The sequence below is a fragment of the Pseudophryne corroboree genome, chromosome 8 (genome assembly GCF_028390025.1).
Source record: "Pseudophryne corroboree isolate aPseCor3 chromosome 8, aPseCor3.hap2, whole genome shotgun sequence".
Classification (NCBI taxonomy): domain Eukaryota; kingdom Metazoa; phylum Chordata; class Amphibia; order Anura; family Myobatrachidae; genus Pseudophryne; species Pseudophryne corroboree.
This window is the reverse complement of record NC_086451.1, coordinates 487,045,637-487,070,013: the sequence shown is the minus strand read 5'-3', so window position 1 is coordinate 487,070,013 and position 24,377 is coordinate 487,045,637. Positions and strand designations below refer to the sequence as shown.

At 55.6% G+C, this 24,377-nt stretch overlaps 1 protein-coding gene across 4 annotated transcripts in view; it reads right to left on the bottom strand.

The window, feature by feature from the left end:
• LOC134949677 (guanine nucleotide-binding protein G(I)/G(S)/G(O) subunit gamma-8-like) overlaps window positions 1–24,377 on the bottom strand; it is a 197,076-nt gene that overhangs the window by 15,016 nt on the left and 157,683 nt on the right. The gene's annotated exons all lie outside the window — the stretch shown is intronic.

Below are 24,377 nucleotides of genomic sequence, written 5' to 3'. Positions count from 1 at the left end.
GGAGGGCCCTGCACGCAAAAGCTCGCTTTCTATATGGGCAGGGGAAGGAGTGGGGGTAACGGGAGATACAATGGGTGAGAATAGAGGAGGGAGGGCCCTGCACGCAGAAGCTCACATTCCATAAGGGCAGGGGAAGGAGTGGGGGTAACGGGAGATACAATGGGTGAGAATAGAGGAGGGAGGGCCCTGCAAGCAGGAGCTCACATTCTATAAGGGCAGGGGAAGGAGTGGGGGTAACGGGAGATACAATGGGTGAGAATAGAGGAGGGAGGGCCCTGCACGCAGAAGCTCACATTCTATAAGGGCAGGGGAAGGAGTGGGGGTAACATGAGATACAACGGGTGAGAATAGAGGAGGGAGGGCCCTGCACGCAGGAGCTCACATTCTATAAGGGCAGGGGAAGGAGTGGGGGTAACGGGAGATACAATGGGTGAGGATAGAGGAGGGAGGGCCCTGCACGCAAAAGCTCGCTTTCTATATGGGCAGGGGAAGGAGTGGGGGTAACGGGAGATACAATGGGTGAGAATAGAGGAGGGAGGGCCCTGCACGCAGAAGCTCACATTCCATAAGGGCAGGGGAAGGAGTGGGGGTAACGGGAGATACAATGGGTGAGAATAGAGGAGGGAGGGCCCTGCAAGCAGGAGCTCACATTCTATAAGGGCAGGGGAAGGAGTGGGGGTAACGGGAGATACAATGGGTGAGAATAGAGGAGGGAGGGCCCTGCACGCAGAAGCTCACATTCCATAAGGGCAGGGGAAGGAGTGGGGGTAACGGGAGATACAATGGGTGAGAATAGAGGAGGGAGGGCCCTGCAAGCAGGAGCTCACATTCTATAAGGGCAGGGTAAGGAGTGGGGGTAACGGGAGATACAATGGGTGAGAATAGAGGAGGGAGGGCCCTGCACGCAGAAGCTCACATTCTATAAGGGCAGGAGAAGGAGTGGGGGTAACGGGAGATACAATGGGTGAGGATAGAGGAGGGAGGGCCCTGCACGCAGGAGCTCGCATTCTATAAGGGCAGGAGAAGGAGTGGGGGTAACGGGAGATACAATGGGTGAGAATAGAGGAGGGAGGGCCCTGCACGCAGACACTCACATTCTATAGGGGCAGGGGAAGGATTGGGGGTAACATGAGATACAATGGGTGAGAATAGAGGAGGGAGGGCCCTGCACGCAGAAGCTCACATTCTATATGGGCAGGAGAAGGAGTGGGGGTAACGGGAGATACAATGGGTGAGAATAGAGGAGGGAGGGCCCTGCACGCAGAAGCTCACATTCTATAAGGGAAGGGGAAGGAGTGGGTAACATGAGATACAACGGGTGAGAATAGAGGAGGGAGGGCCCTGCACGCAGTAGCTCACATTCTATAAGGGCAGGTGAAGGAGTGGGGGTAACGGGAGATACAATGGGTGAGAATAGAGGAGGGAGGGCCCTGCACGCAGAAGCTCACATTCTATAAGGGCAGGGGAAGGAGTGGGGGTAACATGAGATACAACGGGTGAGAATAGAGGAGGGAGGGCCCTGCACGCAGGAGCTCACATTCTATAAGGGCAGGGGAAGGAGTGGGGGTAACGGGAGATACAATGGGTGAGAATAGAGGAGGGAGGGCCCTGCACGCAGAAGCTCACATTCCATAAGGGCAGGGGAAGGAGTGGGGGTAACGGGAGATACAATGGGTGAGAATAGAGGAGGGAGGGCCATGCAGGCAGAAGCTCACATTCTATAAGGGCAGGGGAAGGAGTGGGGGTAACGGGAGATACAATGGGTGAGAATAGAGGAGGGAGGGCCCTGCACGCAGAAGCTCACATTCTATATGGGCAGGGGAAGGAGTGGGGGTAACGGGAGATACAATGGGTGAGAATAGAGGAGGGAGGGCCCTGCACGCAGGAGCTCACATTCTATATGGGCAGGAGAAGGAGTGGGGGTAACGGGAGATACAATGGGTGAGAATAGAGGAGGGAGGGCACTGCACGCAGAAGCTCACATTCTATAAGGGCAGGAGAAGGAGTGGGGGTAACGGGAGATACAATGGGTGAGGATAGAGGAGGGAGGGCCCTGCACGCAGAAGCTCACATTCTATATGGGCAGGAGAAGGAGTGGGGGTAACGGGAGATACAATGGGTGAGAATAGAGGAGGAAGGGCCCTGCACGCAGAAGCTCACATTCTATAAGGGCAGGGGAAGGAGTGGGGGTAACATGAGATACAACGGGTGAGAATAGAGGAGGGAGGGCCCTGCACGCAGAAGCTCACATTCTATAAGGGAAGGGGAAGGAGTGGGGGTAACATGAGATACAACGGGTAAGAATAGAGGAGGGAGGGCCCTGCACGCAGAAGCTCACATTCTATAAGGGCAGGAGAAGGAGTGGGGGTAACGGCAGATACAAAGGGTGAGGATAGAGGAGGGAGGGCCCTGCACACAGAAGCTCACATTCTATATGGGCAGGAGAAGGAGTGGGGGTAACGGGAGATACAATGGGTGAGAATAGAGGAGGGAGGGCCCTGCACGCAGAAGCTCACATTCTATAAGGGCAGGGGAAGGAGTGGGGGTAACGGGAGATACAATGGGTGAGAATAGAGGAGGGAGGGCCCTGCACGCAGAAGCTCACATTCCATAAGGGCAGGGGAAGGAGTGGGGGTAACGGGAGATACAATGGGTGAGAATAGAGGAGGGAGGGCCCTGCACGCAGAAGCTCACATTCCATAAGGGCAGGAGAAGGAGTGGGGGTAACGGGAGATACAATGGGTGAGAATAGAGGAGGGAGGGCCCTGCACGCAGAAGCTCACATTCTATAAGGGCAGGGGAAGGAGTGGGGGTAACGGGAGATACAATGGGTGAGAATAGAGGAGGGAGGGCCCTGCACGCAGAAGCTCACATTCCATAAGGGCAGGAGAAGGAGTGGGGGTAACGGGAGATACAATGGGTGAGAATAGAGGAGGGAGGGCCTTGCAAGCAGAAGCTCACATTCTATAAGGGCAGGGGAAGGAGTGGGGGTAACGGGAGATACAATGGGTGAGAATAGAGGAGGGAGGGCCCTGCACGCAGAAGCTCACATTCTATATGGGCAGGGGAAGGAGTGGGGGTAACGGGAGATACAATGGGTGAGAATAGAGGAGGGAGGGCAGTGCACGCAGAAGCTCACATTCTATAAGGGCAGGAGAAGGAGTGGGGGTAACGGGAGATACAATGGGTGAGGATAGAGGAGGGAGGGCCCAGCACGCAGGAGCTCGCATTCTATAAGGGCAGGAGAAGGAGTGGGGGTAACGGGAGATACAATGGGTGAGAATAGAGGAGGGAGGGCCCTGCAAGCAGAAGCTCACATTCTATAAGGGCAGGAGAAGGAGTGGGGGTAACGGGAGATACAATGGGTGAGAATAGAGGAGGGAGGGCCCTGCACGCAGGAGCTCGCATTCTATAAGGGCAGGAGAAGGAGTGGGGGTAACGGTAGATACAATGGGTGAGAATAGAGGAGGGAGGGCCCTGCACGCAGAAGCTCACATTCTATAGGAGCAGGGGAAGGAGTGGGGGTAACGGGAGATACAATGGGTGAGGATAGAGGAGTGAGGGCCCTGCACGCAGAAGCTCACATTCTATAAGAGCAGGTGAAGGAGTGGGGGTAACGGGAGATACAATGGGTGAGGATAGAGGAGGGAGGGCCCAGCACGCAGGAGCTCGCATTCTATAAGGGCAGGAGAAGGAGTGGGGGTAACGGGAGATACAATGGGTGAGGATAGAGGAGGGAGGGCCCAGCACGCAGGAGCTCGCATTCTATAAGGGCAGGAGAAGGAGTGGGGGTAACGGGAGATACAATGGGTGAGAATAGAGGAGGGAGGGCCCTGCAAGCAGAAGCTCACATTCTATAAGGGCAGGAGAAGGAGTGGGGGTAACGGGAGATACAATGGGTGAGGATAGAGGAGGGAGGGCCCAGCACGCAGGAGCTCGCATTCTATAAGGGCAGGAGAAGGAGTGGGGGTAACGGGAGATACAATGGGTGAGAATAGAGGAGGGAGGGCCCTGCAAGCAGAAGCTCACATTCTATAAGGGCAGGAGAAGGAGTGGGGGTAACGGGAGATACAATGGGTGAGAATAGAGGAGGGAGGGCCCTGCACGCAGGAGCTCGCATTCTATAAGGGCAGGAGAAGGAGTGGGGGTAACGGTAGATACAATGGGTGAGAATAGAGGAGGGAGGGCCCTGCACGCAGAAGCTCACATTCTATAGGAGCAGGGGAAGGAGTGGGGGTAACGGGAGATACAATGGGTGAGGATAGAGGAGTGAGGGCCCTGCACGCAGAAGCTCACATTCTATAAGAGCAGGTGAAGGAGTGGGGGTAACGGGAGATACAATGGGTTAGAATAGAGGAGGGAGGGCCCTGCACGCAGAGGCTCACATTCTATAAGGGCAGGGGAAGGAGTGGGGGTAACATGAGATACAACGGGTGAGAATAGAGGAGGGAGGGCCCTGCACGCAGGAGCTCACATTCTATAAGGGCAGGGGAAGGAGTGGGGGTAACGGGAGATACAATGGGTGAGGATAGAGGAGGGAGGGCCCTGCACGCAGAAGCTCGCATTCTATATGGGCAGGGGAAGGAGTGGGGGTAACGGGAGATACAATGGGTGAGAATAGAGGAGGGAGGGCCCTGCACGCAGAAGCTCACATTCCATAAGGGCAGGGGAAGGAGTGGGGGTAACGGGAGATACAGTGGGTGAGAATAGAAGAGGGAGGGCCCTGCAAGCAGGAGGTCACATTCTATAAGGGCAGGGGAAGGAGTGGGGGTAACGGGAGATACAATGGGTGAGAATAGAGGAGGGAGGGACCTGCACGCAGGAGCTCACATTCTATATGGGCAGGAGAAGGAGTGGGGGTAACAGGAGATACAATGGGTGAGAATAGAGGAGGGAGGGCACTGCACGCAGAAGCTCACATTCTATAAGGGCAGGAGAAGGAGTGGGGGTAACGGGAGATACAATGGGTGAGGATAGAGGAGGGAGGGCCCTGCACGAAGAAGCTCACATTCTATATGGGCAGGAGAAGGAGTGGGGGTAACGGGAGATACAATGGGTGAGAATAGAGGAGGGAGGGCACTGCACGCAGAAGCTCAAATTCTATAAGGGCAGGAGAAGGAGTGGGGGTAACGGGAGATACAATGGGTGAGGATAGAGGAGGGAGGGCCCTGCACGCAGGAGCTCGCATTCTATAAGGGCAGGAGAAGGAGTGGGGGTAACGGGAGATACAATGGGTGAGAATAGAGGAGGGAGGGCCCTGCACGCAGAAGCTCACATTCTATAAGGGCAGGAGAAGGAGTGGGGGTAAAGGGAGATACAATGGGTGAGGATAGAGGAGGGAGGGCCCTGCACGCAGGAGCTCACATTCTATAAGGGCAGGAGAAGGAGTGGGGGTAAAGGGAGATACAATGGGTGAGGATAGAGGAGGGAGGGCCCTGCACGCAGGAGCTCACATTCTATAAGGGCAGGGGAAGGAGTGTGGGTAACGGGAGATAAAATGGGTGAGAATCGAGGAGGGAGGGCCCTGCACGCAGAAGCTCACATTCTATAAGGGCAGGGGAAGTAGTGGGGGTAACGGGAGATACAATGGGTGAGAATAGAGGAGGGAGGGCCCTGCACGCAGAAGCTCACATTCTATAGGAGCAGGGTAAGGAGTGGGGGTAACGGGAGATACAATGGGTGAGGATAGAGGAGGGAGGGCCCTGCACGCAAAAGCTCACATTCTATAAGGGCAGGGGAAGGAGTGGGGGTAACGGGAGATACTATGGGTGAGAATAGAGGAGGGAGGGCCCTGCACGCAGAAGCTCACATTCTATAAGGGCAGGGGAAGGAGTGGGGGTAACGGGAGATACAATGGGTGAGAATAGAGGAGGGAGGGCCCTGCACGCAGGAGCTCACATTCTATAAGGGCAGGGGAAGAAGTAGGGGTAACGGGAGATACAATGGGTGAGAATAGAGGAGGGAGGGCCCTGCACGCAGGAGCTCACATTCTATAAGGGCAGGGGAAGAAGTAGGGGTAACGGGAGATACAATGGGTGAGGATAGAGGAGGGAGGGCCCTGCACGCAGAAGCTCACATTCTATATGGGCAGGGGAAAAAGTGGGGGTAACGGGAGATACAATGGGTGAGAATAGAGGAGGGAGGGCCCTGCACGCAGAAGCTCACATTCTATAAGGGCAGGGGAAGGAGTGGGGGTAACGGGAGATACAATGGGTGAGAATAGAGGAGGGAGGGCCCTGCACGCAGGAGCTCGCATTCTATAAGGGCAGGAGAAGGAGTGGGGGTAACGGGAGATACAATGGGTGAGAATAGAGGAGGGAGGGCCCTGCACGCAGAAGCTCACATTCTATATGGTCAGGGGAAGGAGTGGGGGTAACATGAGATACAACGGGTGAGAATAGAGGAGGGAGGGCCCTGCACGCAGACACTCACATTCTATAGGGGCAGGGGAAGGATTGGGGGTAACATGAGATACAATGGGTGAGAATAGAGGAGGGAGGGCCCTGCACGCAGAAGCTCACATTCTATAGGAGCAGGGGAAGGAGTGGGGGTAACGGGAGATACAATGGGTGAGAATAGAGGAGGGAGGGCCCTGCACGCAGAAGCTCACATTCTATAAGGGCAGGGGAAGGAGTGGGGGTAACGGGAGATACAATGGGTGAGAATAGAGGAGGGAGGGCCCTGCACGCAGAAGCTCACATTCTTTAAGGGCAGGGGAAGGAGTGGGGGTAACATGAGATACAACGGGTTAGAATAGAGGAGGGAGGGCCCTGCACGCAGAAGCTCGCATTCTATATGGGCAGGGGAAGGAGTGGGGGTAAAATGAGATACAACGGGTGAGAATAGAGGAGGGAGGGCCCTGCACGCAGACACTCACATTCTATATGGGCAGGGGAAGGAGTGGGGGTAACGGGAGATACAATGGGTGAGGATAGAGGAGGGAGGGCCCTGCACGAAGAAGCTCACATTCTATATGGGCAGGAGAAGGAGTGGGGGTAACGGGAGATACAATGGGTGAGAATAGAGGAGGGAGGGCACTGCACGCAGAAGCTCAAATTCTATAAGGGCAGGAGAAGGAGTGGGGGTAACGGGAGATACAATGGGTGAGGATAGAGGAGGGAGGGCCCTGCACGCAGGAGCTCGCATTCTATAAGGGCAGGAGAAGGAGTGGGGGTAACGGGAGATACAATGGGTGAGAATAGAGGAGGGAGGGCCCTGCACGCAGAAGCTCACATTCTATAAGGGCAGGAGAAGGAGTGGGGGTAAAGGGAGATACAATGGGTGAGGATAGAGGAGGGAGGGCCCTGCACGCAGGAGCTCACATTCTATAAGGGCAGGAGAAGGAGTGGGGGTAAAGGGAGATACAATGGGTGAGGATAGAGGAGGGAGGGCCCTGCACGCAGGAGCTCACATTCTATAAGGGCAGGGGAAGGAGTGTGGGTAACGGGAGATAAAATGGGTGAGAATCGAGGAGGGAGGGCCCTGCACGCAGAAGCTCACATTCTATAAGGGCAGGGGAAGTAGTGGGGGTAACGGGAGATACAATGGGTGAGAATAGAGGAGGGAGGGCCCTGCACGCAGAAGCTCACATTCTATAGGAGCAGGGTAAGGAGTGGGGGTAACGGGAGATACAATGGGTGAGGATAGAGGAGGGAGGGCCCTGCACGCAAAAGCTCACATTCTATAAGGGCAGGGGAAGGAGTGGGGGTAACGGGAGATACTATGGGTGAGAATAGAGGAGGGAGGGCCCTGCACGCAGAAGCTCACATTCTATAAGGGCAGGGGAAGGAGTGGGGGTAACGGGAGATACAATGGGTGAGAATAGAGGAGGGAGGGCCCTGCACGCAGGAGCTCACATTCTATAAGGGCAGGGGAAGAAGTAGGGGTAACGGGAGATACAATGGGTGAGAATAGAGGAGGGAGGGCCCTGCACGCAGGAGCTCACATTCTATAAGGGCAGGGGAAGAAGTAGGGGTAACGGGAGATACAATGGGTGAGGATAGAGGAGGGAGGGCCCTGCACGCAGAAGCTCACATTCTATATGGGCAGGGGAAAAAGTGGGGGTAACGGGAGATACAATGGGTGAGAATAGAGGAGGGAGGGCCCTGCACGCAGAAGCTCACATTCTATAAGGGCAGGGGAAGGAGTGGGGGTAACGGGAGATACAATGGGTGAGAATAGAGGAGGGAGGGCCCTGCACGCAGGAGCTCGCATTCTATAAGGGCAGGAGAAGGAGTGGGGGTAACGGGAGATACAATGGGTGAGAATAGAGGAGGGAGGGCCCTGCACGCAGAAGCTCACATTCTATATGGTCAGGGGAAGGAGTGGGGGTAACATGAGATACAACGGGTGAGAATAGAGGAGGGAGGGCCCTGCACGCAGACACTCACATTCTATAGGGGCAGGGGAAGGATTGGGGGTAACATGAGATACAATGGGTGAGAATAGAGGAGGGAGGGCCCTGCACGCAGAAGCTCACATTCTATAGGAGCAGGGGAAGGAGTGGGGGTAACGGGAGATACAATGGGTGAGAATAGAGGAGGGAGGGCCCTGCACGCAGAAGCTCACATTCTATAAGGGCAGGGGAAGGAGTGGGGGTAACGGGAGATACAATGGGTGAGAATAGAGGAGGGAGGGCCCTGCACGCAGAAGCTCACATTCTTTAAGGGCAGGGGAAGGAGTGGGGGTAACATGAGATACAACGGGTTAGAATAGAGGAGGGAGGGCCCTGCACGCAGAAGCTCGCATTCTATATGGGCAGGGGAAGGAGTGGGGGTAAAATGAGATACAACGGGTGAGAATAGAGGAGGGAGGGCCCTGCACGCAGACACTCACATTCTATATGGGCAGGGGAAGGAGTGGGGGTAACGGGAGATACAATGGGTGAGAATAGAGGAGGGAGGGCCCTGCACGCAGGAGCTCGCATTCTATAAGGGCAGGAGAAGGAGTGGGGGTAACGGTAGATACAATGGGTGAGAATAGAGGAGGGAGGGCCCTGCACGCAGAAGCTCACATTCTATAGGAGCAGGGGAAGGAGTGGGGGTAACGGGAGATACAATGGGTGAGGATAGAGGAGTGAGGGCCCTGCACGCAGAAGCTCACATTCTATAAGAGCAGGTGAAGGAGTGGGGGTAACGGGAGATACAATGGGTTAGAATAGAGGAGGGAGGGCCCTGCACGCAGAGGCTCACATTCTATAAGGGCAGGGGAAGGAGTGGGGGTAACATGAGATACAACGGGTGAGAATAGAGGAGGGAGGGCCCTGCACGCAGGAGCTCACATTCTATAAGGGCAGGGGAAGGAGTGGGGGTAACGGGAGATACAATGGGTGAGAATAGAGGAGGGAGGGCCCTGCACGCAGAAGCTCACATTCTATATGGGCAGGGGAAGGAGTGGGGGTAACGGGAGATACAATGGGTGAGAATAGAGGAGGGAGGGCCCTGCACGCAGGAGCTCACATTCTATATAGGCAGGAGAAGGAGTGGGGGTAACAGGAGATACAATGGGTAAGAATAGAGGAGGGAGGGCACTGCACGCAGAAGCTCACATTCTATAAGGACAGGAGAAGGAGTGGGGGTAACGGGAGATACAATGGGTGAGGATAGAGGAGGGAGGGCCCTGCACGAAGAAGCTCACATTCTATATGGGCAGGAGAAGGAGTGGGGGTAACGGGAGATACAATGGGTGAGAATAGAGGAGGGAGGGCCCTGCACGCAGAAGCTCACATTCTATATGGGCAGGAGAAGGAGTGGGGGTAACGGGAGATACAATGGGTGAGAATAGAGGAGGGAGGGCACTGCACGCAGAAGCTCAAATTCTATAAGGGCAGGAGAAGGAGTGGGGGTAACGGGAGATACAATGGGTGAGGATAGAGGAGGGAGGGCCCTGCACGCAGGAGCTCGCATTCTATAAGGGCAGGAGAAGGAGTGGGGGTAACGGGAGATACAATGGGTGAGAATAGAGGAGGGAGGGCCCTGCACGCAGAAGCTCACATTCTATAAGGGCAGGAGAAGGAGTGGGGGTAACGGGAGATACAATGGGTGAGGATAGAGGAGGGAGTGCCCTGCACGCAGGAGCTCGCATTCTAAAAGGGCAGGAGAAGGAGTGGGGGTAACGGTAGATACAATGGGTGAGAATAGAGGAGAAAGGGCCCTGCACGCAGAAGCTCACATTCTATAAGGGTAGGGGAAGGAGTGGGTGTAACGGGAGATACAATGGGTGAGAATAGAGGAGGGCCCTGCACGCAGGAGCTCACATTCTGTAAGGGCAGGGGAAGGAGTGTGGGTAACGGGAGATAAAATGGGTGAGAATCGAGGAGGGAGGGCCCTGCACGCAGAAGCTCACATTCTATAAGGGCAGGGGAAGTAGTGGGGGTAACGGGAGATACAATGGGTGAGAATAGAGGAGGGAGGGCCCTGCACGCAGAAGCTCACATTCTATAGGAGCAGGGTAAGGAGTGGGGGTAACGGGAGATACAATGGGTGAGGATAGAGGAGGGAGGGCCCTGCACGCAAAAGCTCACATTCTATAAGGGCAGGGGAAGGAGTGGGGGTAACGGGAGATACAATGGGTGAGGATAGAGGAGGGAGGGCCCTGCACGCAGAAGCTCGCATTCTATATGGGCAGGGGAAGGAGTGGGGGTAACGGGAGATACAATGGGTGAGAATAGAGGAGGGAGGGCCCTGCACGCAGAAGCTCACATTCTATAAGGGCAGGGGAAGGAGTGGGGGTAACGGGAGATACAATGGGTGAGAATAGAGGAGGGAGGGCCCTGCACGCAGGAGCTCACATTCTATAAGGGCAGGGGAAGAAGTAGGGGTAACGGGAGATACAATGGGTGAGAATAGAGGAGGGAGGGCCCTGCACGCAGGAGCTCACATTCTATAAGGGCAGGGGAAGAAGTAGGGGTAACGGGAGATACAATGGGTGAGGATAGAGGAGGGAGGGCCCTGCACGCAGAAGCTCACATTCTATATGGGCAGGGGAAGGAGTGGGGGTAACGGGAGATACAATGGGTGAGAATAGAGGAGGGAGGGCCCTGCACGCAGAAGCTCACATTCTATAAGGGCAGGGGAAGGAGTGGGGGTAACGGGAGATACAATGGGTGAGAATAGAGGAGGGAGGGCCCTGCACGCAGGAGCTCGCATTCTATAAGGGCAGGAGAAGGAGTGGGGGTAACGGGAGATACAATGGGTGAGAATAGAGGAGGGAGGGCCCTGCACGCAGAAGCTCACATTCTATAAGGGCAGGAGAAGGAGTGGGGGTAACGGGAGATACAATGGGTGAGGATAGAGGAGGGAGGGCCCTGCACGCAGGAGCTCGCATTCTATAAGGGCAGGAGAAGGAGTGGGGGTAACGGGAGATACAATGGGTGAGAATAGAGGAGGGAGGGCCCTGCACGCAGAAGCTCACATTCTATAAGGGCAGGAGAAGGAGTGGGGGTAAAGGGAGATACAATGGGTGAGGATAGAGGAGGGAGGGCCCTGCACGCAGGAGCTCACATTCTATAAGGGCAGGAGAAGGAGTGGGGGTAAAGGGAGATACAATGGGTGAGGATAGAGGAGGGAGGGCCCTGCACGCAGGAGCTCACATTCTATAAGGGCAGGGGAAGGAGTGTGGGTAACGGGAGATAAAATGGGTGAGAATCGAGGAGGGAGGGCCCTGCACGCAGAAGCTCACATTCTATAAGGGCAGGGGAAGTAGTGGGGGTAACGGGAGATACAATGGGTGAGAATAGAGGAGGGAGGGCCCTGCACGCAGAAGCTCACATTCTATAGGAGCAGGGTAAGGAGTGGGGGTAACGGGAGATACAATGGGTGAGGATAGAGGAGGGAGGGCCCTGCACGCAAAAGCTCACATTCTATAAGGGCAGGGGAAGGAGTGGGGGTAACGGGAGATACTATGGGTGAGAATAGAGGAGGGAGGGCCCTGCACGCAGAAGCTCACATTCTATAAGGGCAGGGGAAGGAGTGGGGGTAACGGGAGATACAATGGGTGAGAATAGAGGAGGGAGGGCCCTGCACGCAGGAGCTCACATTCTATAAGGGCAGGGGAAGAAGTAGGGGTAACGGGAGATACAATGGGTGAGAATAGAGGAGGGAGGGCCCTGCACGCAGGAGCTCACATTCTATAAGGGCAGGGGAAGAAGTAGGGGTAACGGGAGATACAATGGGTGAGGATAGAGGAGGGAGGGCCCTGCACGCAGAAGCTCACATTCTATATGGGCAGGGGAAAAAGTGGGGGTAACGGGAGATACAATGGGTGAGAATAGAGGAGGGAGGGCCCTGCACGCAGAAGCTCACATTCTATAAGGGCAGGGGAAGGAGTGGGGGTAACGGGAGATACAATGGGTGAGAATAGAGGAGGGAGGGCCCTGCACGCAGGAGCTCGCATTCTATAAGGGCAGGAGAAGGAGTGGGGGTAACGGGAGATACAATGGGTGAGAATAGAGGAGGGAGGGCCCTGCACGCAGAAGCTCACATTCTATATGGTCAGGGGAAGGAGTGGGGGTAACATGAGATACAACGGGTGAGAATAGAGGAGGGAGGGCCCTGCACGCAGACACTCACATTCTATAGGGGCAGGGGAAGGATTGGGGGTAACATGAGATACAATGGGTGAGAATAGAGGAGGGAGGGCCCTGCACGCAGAAGCTCACATTCTATAGGAGCAGGGGAAGGAGTGGGGGTAACGGGAGATACAATGGGTGAGAATAGAGGAGGGAGGGCCCTGCACGCAGAAGCTCACATTCTATAAGGGCAGGGGAAGGAGTGGGGGTAACGGGAGATACAATGGGTGAGAATAGAGGAGGGAGGGCCCTGCACGCAGAAGCTCACATTCTTTAAGGGCAGGGGAAGGAGTGGGGGTAACATGAGATACAACGGGTTAGAATAGAGGAGGGAGGGCCCTGCACGCAGAAGCTCGCATTCTATATGGGCAGGGGAAGGAGTGGGGGTAAAATGAGATACAACGGGTGAGAATAGAGGAGGGAGGGCCCTGCACGCAGACACTCACATTCTATATGGGCAGGGGAAGGAGTGGGGGTAACGGGAGATACAATGGGTGAGGATAGAGGAGGGAGGGCCCTGCACGAAGAAGCTCACATTCTATATGGGCAGGAGAAGGAGTGGGGGTAACGGGAGATACAATGGGTGAGAATAGAGGAGGGAGGGCACTGCACGCAGAAGCTCAAATTCTATAAGGGCAGGAGAAGGAGTGGGGGTAACGGGAGATACAATGGGTGAGGATAGAGGAGGGAGGGCCCTGCACGCAGGAGCTCGCATTCTATAAGGGCAGGAGAAGGAGTGGGGGTAACGGGAGATACAATGGGTGAGAATAGAGGAGGGAGGGCCCTGCACGCAGAAGCTCACATTCTATAAGGGCAGGAGAAGGAGTGGGGGTAAAGGGAGATACAATGGGTGAGGATAGAGGAGGGAGGGCCCTGCACGCAGGAGCTCACATTCTATAAGGGCAGGAGAAGGAGTGGGGGTAAAGGGAGATACAATGGGTGAGGATAGAGGAGGGAGGGCCCTGCACGCAGGAGCTCACATTCTATAAGGGCAGGGGAAGGAGTGTGGGTAACGGGAGATAAAATGGGTGAGAATCGAGGAGGGAGGGCCCTGCACGCAGAAGCTCACATTCTATAAGGGCAGGGGAAGTAGTGGGGGTAACGGGAGATACAATGGGTGAGAATAGAGGAGGGAGGGCCCTGCACGCAGAAGCTCACATTCTATAGGAGCAGGGTAAGGAGTGGGGGTAACGGGAGATACAATGGGTGAGGATAGAGGAGGGAGGGCCCTGCACGCAAAAGCTCACATTCTATAAGGGCAGGGGAAGGAGTGGGGGTAACGGGAGATACTATGGGTGAGAATAGAGGAGGGAGGGCCCTGCACGCAGAAGCTCACATTCTATAAGGGCAGGGGAAGGAGTGGGGGTAACGGGAGATACAATGGGTGAGAATAGAGGAGGGAGGGCCCTGCACGCAGGAGCTCACATTCTATAAGGGCAGGGGAAGAAGTAGGGGTAACGGGAGATACAATGGGTGAGAATAGAGGAGGGAGGGCCCTGCACGCAGGAGCTCACATTCTATAAGGGCAGGGGAAGAAGTAGGGGTAACGGGAGATACAATGGGTGAGGATAGAGGAGGGAGGGCCCTGCACGCAGAAGCTCACATTCTATATGGGCAGGGGAAAAAGTGGGGGTAACGGGAGATACAATGGGTGAGAATAGAGGAGGGAGGGCCCTGCACGCAGAAGCTCACATTCTATAAGGGCAGGGGAAGGAGTGGGGGTAACGGGAGATACAATGGGTGAGAATAGAGGAGGGAGGGCCCTGCACGCAGGAGCTCGCATTCTATAAGGGCAGGAGAAGGAGTGGGGGTAACGGGAGATACAATGGGTGAGAATAGAGGAGGGAGGGCCCTGCACGCAGAAGCTCACATTCTATATGGTCAGGGGAAGGAGTGGGGGTAACATGAGATACAACGGGTGAGAATAGAGGAGGGAGGGCCCTGCACGCAGACACTCACATTCTATAGGGGCAGGGGAAGGATTGGGGGTAACATGAGATACAATGGGTGAGAATAGAGGAGGGAGGGCCCTGCACGCAGAAGCTCACATTCTATAGGAGCAGGGGAAGGAGTGGGGGTAACGGGAGATACAATGGGTGAGAATAGAGGAGGGAGGGCCCTGCACGCAGAAGCTCACATTCTATAAGGGCAGGGGAAGGAGTGGGGGTAACGGGAGATACAATGGGTGAGAATAGAGGAGGGAGGGCCCTGCACGCAGAAGCTCACATTCTTTAAGGGCAGGGGAAGGAGTGGGGGTAACATGAGATACAACGGGTTAGAATAGAGGAGGGAGGGCCCTGCACGCAGAAGCTCGCATTCTATATGGGCAGGGGAAGGAGTGGGGGTAAAATGAGATACAACGGGTGAGAATAGAGGAGGGAGGGCCCTGCACGCAGACACTCACATTCTATATGGGCAGGGGAAGGAGTGGGGGTAACGGGAGATACAATGGGTGAGAATAGAGGAGGGAGGGCCCTGCACGCAGGAGCTCGCATTCTATAAGGGCAGGAGAAGGAGTGGGGGTAACGGTAGATACAATGGGTGAGAATAGAGGAGGGAGGGCCCTGCACGCAGAAGCTCACATTCTATAGGAGCAGGGGAAGGAGTGGGGGTAACGGGAGATACAATGGGTGAGGATAGAGGAGTGAGGGCCCTGCACGCAGAAGCTCACATTCTATAAGAGCAGGTGAAGGAGTGGGGGTAACGGGAGATACAATGGGTTAGAATAGAGGAGGGAGGGCCCTGCACGCAGAGGCTCACATTCTATAAGGGCAGGGGAAGGAGTGGGGGTAACATGAGATACAACGGGTGAGAATAGAGGAGGGAGGGCCCTGCACGCAGGAGCTCACATTCTATAAGGGCAGGGGAAGGAGTGGGGGTAACGGGAGATACAATGGGTGAGGATAGAGGAGGGAGGGCCCTGCACGCAGAAGCTCGCATTCTATATGGGCAGGGGAAGGAGTGGGGGTAACGGGAGATACAATGGGTGAGAATAGAGGAGGGAGGGCCCTGCACGCAAAAGCTTGCATTCTATATGGGCAGGGGAAGGAGTGGGGGTAACGGGAGATACAATGGGTGAGAATAGAGGAGGGAGGGCCCTGCACGCAGAAGCTCACATTCCATAAGGGCAGGGGAAGGAGTGGGGGTAACGGGAGATACAGTGGGTGAGAATAGAAGAGGGAGGGCCCTGCAAGCAGGAGGTCACATTCTATAAGGGCAGGGGAAGGAGTGGGGGTAACGGGAGATACAATGGGTGAGAATAGAGGAGGGAGGGCCCTGCACGCAGAAGCTCACATTCTATATGGGCAGGGGAAGGAGTGGGGGTAACGGGAGATACAATGGGTGAGAATAGAGGAGGGAGGGCCCTGCACGCAGGAGCTCACATTCTATATAGGCAGGAGAAGGAGTGGGGGTAACAGGAGATACAATGGGTAAGAATAGAGGAGGGAGGGCACTGCACGCAGAAGCTCACATTCTATAAGGACAGGAGAAGGAGTGGGGGTAACGGGAGATACAATGGGTGAGGATAGAGGAGGGAGGGCCCTGCACGAAGAAGCTCACATTCTATATGGGCAGGAGAAGGAGTGGGGGTAACGGGAGATACAATGGGTGAGAATAGAGGAGGGAGGGCCCTGCACGCAGAAGCTCACATTCTATATGGGCAGGAGAAGGAGTGGGGGTAACGGGAGATACAATGGGTGAGAATAGAGGAGGGAGGGCACTGCACGCAGAAGCTCAAATTCTATAAGGGCAGGAGAAGGAGTGGGGGTAACGGGAGATACAATGGGTGAGGATAGAGGAGGGAGGGCCCTGCACGCAGGAGCTCGCATTCTATAAGGGCAGGAGAAGGAGTGGGGGTAACGGGAGATACAATGGGTGAGAATAGAGGAGGGAGGGCCCTGCACGCAGAAGCTCACATTCTATAAGGGCAGGAGAAGGAGTGGGGGTAACGGGAGATACAATGGGTGAGGATAGAGGAGGGAGGGCCCTGCACGCAGGAGCTCGCATTCTAAAAGGGCAGGAGAAGGAGTGGGGGTAACGGTAGATACAATGGGTGAGAATAGAGGAGAAAGGGCCCTGCACGCAGAAGCTCACATTCTATAAGGGTAGGGGAAGGAGTGGGTGTAACGGGAGATACAATGGGTGAGAATAGAGGAGGGCCCTGCACGCAGGAGCTCACATTCTATAAGGGCAGGGGAAGGAGTGTGGGTAACGGGAGATAAAATGGGTGAGAATCGAGGAGGGAGGGCCCTGCACGCAGAAGCTCACATTCTATAAGGGCAGGGGAAGTAGTGGGGGTAACGGGAGATACAATGGGTGAGAATAGAGGAGGGAGGGCCCTGCACGCAGAAGCTCACATTCTATAGGAGCAGGGTAAGGAGTGGGGGTAACGGGAGATACAATGGGTGAGGATAGAGGAGGGAGGGCCCTGCACGCAAAAGCTCACATTCTATAAGGGCAGGGGAAGGAGTGGGGGTAACGGGAGATACAATGGGTGAGGATAGAGGAGGGAGGGCCCTGCACGCAGAAGCTCGCATTCTATATGGGCAGGGGAAGGAGTGGGGGTAACGGGAGATACAATGGGTGAGAATAGAGGAGGGAGGGCCCTGCACGCAGAAGCTCACATTCTATAAGGGCAGGGGAAGGAGTGGGGGTAACGGGAGATACAATGGGTGAGAATAGAGGAGGGAGGGCCCTGCACGCAGGAGCTCACATTCTATAAGGGCAGGGGAAGAAGTAGGGGTAACGGGAGATACAATGGGTGAGAATAGAGGAGGGAGGGCCCTGCACGCAGGAGCTCACATTCTATAAGGGCAGGGGAAGAAGTAGGGGTAACGGGAGATACAATGGGTGAGGATAGAGGAGGGAGGGCCCTGCACGCAGAAGCTCACATTCTATATGGGCAGGGGAAGGAGTGGGGGTAACGGGAGATACAATGGGTGAGAATAGAGGAGGGAGGGCCCTGCACGCAGAAGCTCACATTCTATAAGGGCAGGGGAAGGAGTGGGGGTAACGGGAGATACAATGGGTGAGAATAGAGGAGGGAGGGCCCTGCACGCAGGAGCTCGCATTCTATAAGGGCAGGAGAAGGAGTGGGGGTAACGGGAGATACAATGGGTGAGAATAGAGGAGGGAGGGCCCTGCACGCAGAAGCTCACATTCTATAAGGGCAGGAGAAGGAGTGGGGGTAACGGGAGATACAATGGGTGAGAATAGAGGAGGGAGGGCACTGCACGCAGAAGCTCAAATTCTATAAGGGCAGGAGAAGGAGTGGGGGTAACGGGAGATACAATGGGTGAGGATAGAGGAGGGAGGGCCCTGCACGCAGGAGCTCGCATTCTATAAGGGCAGGAGAAGGAGTGGGGGTAACGGGAGATACAATGGGTGAGAATAGAGGAGGGAGGGCCCTGCACGCAGAAGCTCACATTCTATAAGGGCAGGAGAAGGAGTGGGGGTAAAGGGAGATACAATGGGTGAGGATAGAGGAGGGAGGGCCCTGCACGCAGGAGCTCACATTCTATAAGGGCAGGAGAAGGAGTGGGGGTAAAGGGAGATACAATGGGTGAGGATAGAGGAGGGAGGGCCCTGCACGCAGGAGCTCACATTCTATAAGGGCAGGGGAAGGAGTGTGGGTAACGGGAGATAAAATGGGTGAGAATCGAGGAGGGAGGGCCCTGCACGCAGAAGCTCACATTCTATAAGGGCAGGGGAAGTAGTGGGGGTAACGGGAGATACAATGGGTGAGAATAGAGGAGGGAGGGCCCTGCACGCAGAAGCTCACATTCTATAGGAGCAGGGTAAGGAGTGGGGGTAACGGGAGATACAATGGGTGAGGATAGAGGAGGGAGGGCCCTGCACGCAAAAGCTCACATTCTATAAGGGCAGGGGAAGGAGTGGGGGTAACGGGAGATACTATGGGTGAGAATAGAGGAGGGAGGGCCCTGCACGCAGAAGCTCACATTCTATAAGGGCAGGGGAAGGAGTGGGGGTAACGGGAGATACAATGGGTGAGAATAGAGGAGGGAGGGCCCTGCACGCAGGAGCTCACATTCTATAAGGGCAGGGGAAGAAGTAGGGGTAACGGGAGATACAATGGGTGAGAATAGAGGAGGGAGGGCCCTGCACGCAGGAGCTCACATTCTATAAGGGCAGGGGAAGAAGTAGGGGTAACGGGAGATACAATGGGTGAGGATAGAGGAGGGAGGGCCCTGCACGCAGAAGCTCACATTCTATATGGGCAGGGGAAAAAGTGGGGGTAACGGGAGATACAATGGGTGAGAATAGAGGAGGGAGGGCCCTGCACGCAGAAGCTCACATTCTATAAGGGCAGGGGAAGGAGTGGGGGTAACGGGAGATACAATGGGTGAGAATAGAGGAGGGAGGGCCCTGCACGCAGGAGCTCGCATTCTATAAGGGCAGGAGAAGGAGTGGGGGTAACGGGAGATACAATGGGTGAGAATAGAGGAGGGAGGGCCCTGCACGCAGAAGCTCACATTCTATATGGTCAGGGGAAGGAGTGGGGGTAACATGAGATACAACGGGTGAGAATAGAGGAGGGAGGGCCCTGCACGCAGACACTCACATTCTATAGGGGCAGGGGAAGGATTGGGGGTAACATGAGATACAATGGGTGAGAATAGAGGAGGGAGGGCCCTGCACGCAGAAGCTCACATTCTATAGGAGCAGGGGAAGGAGTGGGGGTAACGGGAGATACAATGGGTGAGAATAGAGGAGGGAGGGCCCTGCACGCAGAAGCTCACATTCTATAAGGGCAGGGGAAGGAGTGGGGGTAACGGGAGATACAATGGGTGAGAATAGAGGAGGGAGGGCCCTGCACGCAGAAGCTCACATTCTTTAAGGGCAGGGGAAGGAGTGGGGGTAACATGAGATACAACGGGTTAGAATAGAGGAGGGAGGGCCCTGCACGCAGAAGCTCGCATTCTATATGGGCAGGGGAAGGAGTGGGGGTAAAATGAGATACAACGGGTGAGAATAGAGGAGGGAGGGCCCTGCACGCAGACACTCACATTCTATATGGGCAGGGGAAGGAGTGGGGGTAACGGGAGATACAATGGGTGAGAATAGAGGAGGGAGGGCCCTGCACGCAGGAGCTCGCATTCTATAAGGGCAGGAGAAGGAGTGGGGGTAACGGTAGATACAATGGGTGAGAATAGAGGAGGGAGGGCCCTGCACGCAGAAGCTCACATTCTATAGGAGCAGGGGAAGGAGTGGGGGTAACGGGAGATACAATGGGTGAGGATAGAGGAGTGAGGGCCCTGCACGCAGAAGCTCACATTCTATAAGAGCAGGTGAAGGAGTGGGGGTAACGGGAGATACAATGGGTTAGAATAGAGGAGGGAGGGCCCTGCACGCAGAGGCTCACATTCTATAAGGGCAGGGGAAGGAGTGGGGGTAACATGAGATACAACGGGTGAGAATAGAGGAGGGAGGGCCCTGCACGCAGGAGCTCACATTCTATAAGGGCAGGGGAAGGAGTGGGGGTAACGGGAGATACAATGGGTGAGGATAGAGGAGGGAGGGCCCTGCACGCAGAAGCTCGCATTCTATATGGGCAGGGGAAGGAGTGGGGGTAACGGGAGATACAATGGGTGAGAATAGAGGAGGGAGGGCCCTGCACGCAAAAGCTTGCATTCTATATGGGCAGGGGAAGGAGTGGGGGTAACGGGAGATACAATGGGTGAGAATAGAGGAGGGAGGGCCCTGCACGCAGAAGCTCACATTCCATAAGGGCAGGGGAAGGAGTGGGGGTAACGGGAGATACAGTGGGTGAGAATAGAAGAGGGAGGGCCCTGCAAGCAGGAGGTCACATTCTATAAGGGCAGGGGAAGGAGTGGGGGTAACGGGAGATACAATGGGTGAGAATAAAGGAGGGAGGGCCCTGCACGCAGAAGCTCACATTCTATATGGGCAGGGGAAGGAGTGGGGGTAACGGGAGATACAATGGGTGAGAATAGAGGAGGGAGGGCCCTGCACGCAGGAGCTCACATTCTATATAGGCAGGAGAAGGAGTGGGGGTAACAGGAGATACAATGGGTAAGAATAGAGGAGGGAGGGCACTGCACGCAGAAGCTCACATTCTATAAGGACAGGAGAAGGAGTGGGGGTAACGGGAGATACAATGGGTGAGGATAGAGGAGGGAGGGCCCTGCACGAAGAAGCTCACATTCTATATGGGCAGGAGAAGGAGTGGGGGTAACGGGAGATACAATGGGTGAGAATAGAGGAGGGAGGGCCCTGCACGCAGAAGCTCACATTCTATATGGGCAGGAGAAGGAGTGGGGGTAACGGGAGATACAATGGGTGAGAATAGAGGAGGGAGGGCACTGCACGCAGAAGCTCAAATTCTATAAGGGCAGGAGAAGGAGTGGGGGTAACGGGAGATACAATGGGTGAGGATAGAGGAGGGAGGGCCCTGCACGCAGGAGCTCGCATTCTATAAGGGCAGGAGAAGGAGTGGGGGTAACGGGAGATACAATGGGTGAGAATAGAGGAGGGAGGGCCCTGCACGCAGAAGCTCACATTCTATAAGGGCAGGAGAAGGAGTGGGGGTAACGGGAGATACAATGGGTGAGGATAGAGGAGGGAGGGCCCTGCACGCAGGAGCTCGCATTCTAAAAGGGCAGGAGAAGGAGTGGGGGTAACGGTAGATACAATGGGTGAGAATAGAGGAGAAAGGGCCCTGCACGCAGAAGCTCACATTCTATAAGGGTAGGGGAAGGAGTGGGTGTAACGGGAGATACAATGGGTGAGAATAGAGGAGGGCCCTGCACGCAGGAGCTCACATTCTATAAGGGCAGGGGAAGGAGTGTGGGTAACGGGAGATAAAATGGGTGAGAATCGAGGAGGGAGGGCCCTGCACGCAGAAGCTCACATTCTATAAGGGCAGGGGAAGTAGTGGGGGTAACGGGAGATACAATGGGTGAGAATAGAGGAGGGAGGGCCCTGCACGCAGAAGCTCACATTCTATAGGAGCAGGGTAAGGAGTGGGGGTAACGGGAGATACAATGGGTGAGGATAGAGGAGGGAGGGCCCTGCACGCAAAAGCTCACATTCTATAAGGGCAGGGGAAGGAGTGGGGGTAACGGGAGATACAATGGGTGAGGATAGAGGAGGGAGGGCCCTGCACGCAGAAGCTCGCATTCTATATGGGCAGGGGAAGGAGTGGGGGTAACGGGAGATACAATGGGTGAGAATAGAGGAGGGAGGGCCCTGCACGCAGAAGCTCACATTCTATAAGGGCAGGGGAAGGAGTGGGGGTAACGGGAGATACAATGGGTGAGAATAGAGGAGGGAGGGCCCTGCACGCAGGAGCTCACATTCTATAAGGGCAGGGGAAGAAGTAGGGGTAACGGGAGATACAATGGGTGAGAATAGAGGAGGGAGGGCCCTGCACGCAGGAGCTCACATTCTATAAGGGCAGGGGAAGAAGTAGGGGTAACGGGAGATACAATGGGTGAGGATAGAGGAGGGAGGGCCCTGCACGCAGAAGCTCACATTCTATATGGGCAGGGGAAGGAGTGGGGGTAACGGGAGATACAATGGGTGAGAATAGAGGAGGGAGGGCCCTGCACGCAGAAGCTCACATTCTATAAGGGCAGGGGAAGGAGTGGGGGTAACGGGAGATACAATGGGTGAGAATAGAGGAGGGAGGGCCCTGCACGCAGGAGCTCGCATTCTATAAGGGCAGGAGAAGGAGTGGGGGTAACGGGAGATACAATGGGTGAGAATAGAGGAGGGAGGGCCCTGCACGCAGAAGCTCACATTCTATATGGTCAGGGGAAGGAGTGGGGGTAACATGAGATACAACGGGTGAGAATAGAGGAGGGAGGGCCCTGCACGCAGAAACTCACATTCTATAGGGGCAGGGGAAGGATTGGGGGTAACATGAGATACAATGGGTGAGAATAGAGGAGGGAGGGCCCTGCACGCAGAAGCTCACATTCTATAGGAGCAGGGGAAGGAGTGGGGGTAACGGGAGATACAATGGGTGAGAATAGAGGAGGGAGGGCCCTGCACGCAGAAGCTCACATTCTATAAGGGCAGGGGAAGGAGTGGGGGTAACGGGAGATACAATGGGTGAGAATAGAGGAGGGAGGGCCCTGCACGCAGAAGCTCACATTCTTTAAGGGCAGGGGAAGGAGTGGGGGTAACATGAGATACAACGGGTTAGAATAGAGGAGGGAGGGCCCTGCACGCAGAAGCTCACATTCTATAAGGGCAGGGGAAGGAGTGGGGGTAACATGAGATACAACGGGTGAGAATAGAGGAGGGAGGGCCCTGCACGCAGGAGCTCACATTCTATAAGGGCAGGGGAAGGAGTGGGGGTAACGGGAGATACAATGGGTGAGGATAGAGGAGGGAGGGCCCTGCAAGCAGGAGCTCACATTCTATATGGGCAGGAGAAGGAGTGGGGGTAACATGAGATACAACGGGTGAGAATAGAGGAGGGAGGGCCCTGCACGCAGAAGCTCACATTCCATAAGGGCAGGGGAAGGAGTGGGGGTAACGGGAGATACAATGGGTGAGAATAGAGGAGGGAGGGCACTGCACGCAGAAGCTCACATTCTATAAGGGCAGGAGAAGGAGTGGGGGTAACGGGAGATACAATGGGTGAGGATAGAGGAGGGAGGGCCCTGCACGCAGAAGCTCACATTCTATATGGGCAGAAGAAGAAGTGGGGGTAACGGGAGATACAATGGGTGAGAATAGAGGAGGGAGGGCCCTGCACCGCAGAAGCTCGCATTCTATATGGGCAGGGGAAGGAGTGGGGGTAACGGGAGATACAATGGGTGAGAATAGAGGAGGGAGGGCCCTGCACGCAAAAGCTTGCATTCTATATGGGCAGGGGAAGGAGTGGGGGTAACGGGAGATACAATGGGTGAGAATAGAGGAGGGAGGGCCCTGCACGCAGAAGCTCACATTCCATAAGGGCAGGGGAAGGAGTGGGGGTAACGGGAGATACAGTGGGTGAGAATAGAAGAGGGAGGGCCCTGCAAGCAGGAGGTCACATTCTATAAGGGCAGGGGAAGGAGTGGGGGTAACGGGAGATACAATGGGTGAGAATAGAGGAGGGAGGGCCCTGCACGCAGAAGCTCACATTCTATATGGGCAGGGGAAGGAGTGGGGGTAACGGGAGATACAATGGGTGAGAATAGAGGAGGGAGGGCCCTGCACGCAGGAGCTCACATTCTATATAGGCAGGAGAAGGAGTGGGGGTAACGGGAGATACAATGGGTAAGAATAGAGGAGGGAGGGCACTGCACGCAGAAGCTCACATTCTATAAGGACAGGAGAAGGAGTGGGGGTAACGGGAGATACAATGGGTGAGGATAGAGGAGGGAGGGCCCTGCACGAAGAAGCTCACATTCTATATGGGCAGGAGAAGGAGTGGGGGTAACGGGAGATACAATGGGTGAGAATAGAGGAGGGAGGGCACTGCACGCAGAAGCTCACATTCTATATGGGCAGGAGAAGGAGTGGGGGTAACGGGAGATACAATGGGTGAGAATAGAGGAGGGAGGGCCCTGCACGCAGAAGCTCACATTCTATAAGGGCAGGAGAAGGAGTGGGGGTAACGGGAGATACAATGGGTGAGGATAGAGGAGGGAGGGCCCTGCACGCAGGAGCTCGCATTCTATAAGGGCAGGAGAAGGAGTGGGGGTAACGGTAGATACAATGGGTGAGAATAGAGGAGAAAGGGCCCTGCACGCAGAAGCTCACATTCTATAAGGGTAGGGGAAGGAGTGGGTGTAACGGGAGATACAATGGGTGAGAATAGAGGAGGGCC